This window comes from Bubalus bubalis, chromosome 19 (assembly GCF_019923935.1).
Source record: "Bubalus bubalis isolate 160015118507 breed Murrah chromosome 19, NDDB_SH_1, whole genome shotgun sequence".
In the NCBI taxonomy this organism is placed as follows: Eukaryota; Metazoa; Chordata; class Mammalia; order Artiodactyla; family Bovidae; genus Bubalus; species Bubalus bubalis.
The window spans coordinates 15,748,124-15,751,805 of NC_059175.1; positions in this window are offsets into that span (position 1 = coordinate 15,748,124).

A 3,682-nucleotide genomic window follows, 5' to 3' on the forward strand; every position below is an offset into this window, starting at 1 on the left:
TCCTTACAGAGCTAGAACAAATAATTTCACAATTTGTATGGAAAAACAAAAAACCTCGAATAGCCAAAGCGATCTTGAGAAAGAAGAATGGAACTGGAGGAATCAACCTACCTGACTTCAGGCTCTACTACAAAGCCACAGTTATCAAGACAGTATGGTACTGGCACAAAGACAGAAATATAGATCAATGGAACAAAATAGAAAGCCCAGAGATAAATCCACGCACATATGGACACCTTATCTTTGACAAAGGAGGCAAGAATATACAATGGATTAAAGACAATCTCTTTAACAAGTGCTGCTGGGAAATCTGGTCAACCACTTGTAAAAGAATGAAACTAGAACACTTTCTAACACCATACACAAAAATAAACTCAAAATGGATTAAAGATCTCAACGTAAGACCAGAAACTATAAAACTCCTAGAGGAGAACATAGGCAAAACACTCTCTGACATACATCACAGCAGGATCCTCTATGACCCACCTCCCAGAATATTGGAAATAAAAGCAAAAATAAACAAATGGGACCTAATTAACCTTAAAAGCTTCTGCACATCAAAGGAAACTATTAGCAAGGTGAAAAGACAGCCTTCAGAATGGGAGAAGATAATAGCAAATGAAGCAACTGACAAACTACTAATCTCGAGAATATACAAGCAACTCCTACAGCTCAACTCCAGAAAAATAAATGACCCCAATCAAAAAATGGGCCAAAGAACTAAATAGACATTTCTCCAAAGAAGACATACAGATGGCTAACAAACACATGAAAAGATGCTCAACATCACTCATTATCAGAGAAATGCAAATCAAAACCACTATGAGGTACCATTTCACACCAGTCAGAATGGCTATGATCCAAAAGTCTACAAGTAATAAATGCTGGAGAGGGTGTGGAGAAAAGGGAACCCTCTTACACTGTTGGTGGGAATGCAAACTAGTACAGCCACTATGGAGAACAGTGTGGAGATTCCTTAAAAAACTGGAAACAGAACTGCCTTATGATCCAGCAATCCCACTGCTGGGCATACACACTGAGGAAACCAGAAAGGAAAGAGACACGAGTACCCCAATGTTCATCGCAGCACTGTTTATAATAGCCAGAACATGGAAGCAACCTAGATGTCCATCAGCAGCTGAATGGATAAGAAAGCTGTGGTACATATACACAATGGAGTATTATTCAGCCATTAAAAAGAATACATTTGAATCAGTTCTAATGAGGTGGATGAAACTGGAGCCTATTATACAGAGTGAAGTAAGCCAGAAAGAAAAACACCAATACAGTATACTAACGCATATATATGGAATTTAGAAAGATGGTAACAATAACCCTGTGTATGAGACAGCAAAAGAGACACTGATGTATAGAACAGTCTTATGGACTCTGAGAGAGAGGGAGAGGGTGGGAAGATTTGGGAGAATGGCATTGAAACATGTAAAATATCATGTATGAAATGAGTTGCCAGTCCAGGTTCGATGCACGATACTGGATGCTTGGGGCTGGTGCACTGGGACAACCCAGAGGGATGGAATGGGGAGGGAGGAGGGAGGAGGGTTCAGGATGGGGAACACATGTATACCTGTGGCAGATTCATTTTGATATTTGGCAAAACTAATACAGTTATGTAAAGTTTAAAAATAAAATAAAATTAAAAAAAAATAAAAAAGGAAAAAAAAAGAAAAAAAAAACAAACATATTAAAAGTAAACAGCTTGAGATGTGGGGGTAAATAAATTATACTAAAATTTACTTGTTTTTCCACCTACTTCCTTCCCTCAAACAGGTAGGGATTTGTGAGCTCAGAAATAGAACCATTTTTAAAGCTCATTTTCTTGTATGCCTAAATATAGTAGGTATCATTTTGTAACCCCATATCTTCATGAGCGTTTGATTGGTGTATCTGTTTTCTGTTATTAGAGTGTGACCTTCCAGATGCTATGATCTAGGCTTTAAAAGTACTTTCTAGCAATATGATTTTCATTGTACAGGCTCTGAATCACAATTCAGTTAAGTAAATTTCTCCCAAATCATTTGAATGTGTGCCAGTGTGAAGTTAATGTGCATTTATCTTGAAGCCTCCTTGAGGAATGGTGCCTAAGATGGAGTAGGGAAAACACTTAATGAAAGATGACAGTGTCTATTAGAAGTCAATAGAAGTTGGACATTTGCTCAAATTCTATTTCATACAATTCTGAGCTTAAAGAGTTTATAAATGTTTCAGCAGTTAAGCTGGAGATAAGCACAATTGACTGATTTAACTCTCATTCTAATCTTTAATCACTTCATACCGAAGAAAATAAATACTTTCACTTACAGAATAAAAAGTAAAAAATTTCCTGAGGATCAGGAAATTTTATCGAAATACTTCCTTTGGTTTAAATTACTATTCTTATTATATGACATAGGTCATTTGTGGTTGATTAACTGTTGGGTCATTGGGATCATAGTAACAAGAAAGTGATTTTGTGAACATCATCTACATATTCATGACATTAAAAAAAGAATATAGACTTGTATATACAATATGCTACCAACTATACAGAACATCTGAAAAGAATCTTCAAATATTAAATAATAGAATTACATGTGATTTTAGAATACTCTCCTTTACATAGTTTTTAGTTTCCAAAAGTTTTACAATGACCACCTGTTATTTTGGTATATATAAAAATGCTACTAACAGCAAATAAACATTTACAAAATTAGATATTCATCTCTTATTTATTCCATAATATTATAATAGCAGCTCTCATCTGTCTTGTTATTCTGACTTTGCAAACCTGCTTCTATCTTGCCTGTGAATCCAAATTTCCTTGAAACTACAAGTGAGTGACAGATTTTCTCTACTGTTTCTGTAACTATTGATAAAGATGATGCTGGAGTATTTCTTTAAATTGATTTGTCAGCAATTGCAGTGACTGTCATTAAGAGTTTGATACTATGGGGGAAGGTAAAAAAGGCAGGTGTCAGAGTTATAGAGGGAAACCCTTATTTTTCTTAAGTACATGCATATTTGTACTAAATAGTTATAATGTAAAATGAATCAAAGCAATTCTCTTCAACAAAACTATTCTTTGTAATCTTAATTCTTCAGCGTAAATACCTGTATCCTTAAATACAAATAAAAATATGTGTGCAGCTTAAATATAGAACTATTTCAACAATTCTTTATTCTCCCTTTAAGATGTCTTTCAAATTTTTGTGTCACCTGAATGAGTCTTGGTCCACAGAACTTTCATTATGAAGTTTGTATTTCAACTAAATTTAGTATTTCTAATCCCCACTTTGATTAAAGTGACTTTTGGAAAGAATTCAAAGAATGCACGTTTCTGAATGAGTGTGATTAAACTTTTCATTATTTGTTATCTGAACGTTTGACACCCTTCCAATGTCACAGAGTAGAAATATTTTAAGCATTTTTTTCACCCCTAGGCATATTTCTCAATGACTCCTAAGGCCATGGGGTTTTAGAGTTGACATCTCAGAACAGTGAAATAACTTGCTAAACTTACTAAAGTATCTTCTTTTTAAGGCATTTATTTGTAGTGACAATTTTGCATCAGTTTGACAAATGGAACCTGAAAATAGCTACTGTCTGCTTGATTCCTTTTGCTAAAGTTTTTCCTTTCCTACTTACTCAATTTAGACTCCTAAAATGACACATTTGAGCAACAAAT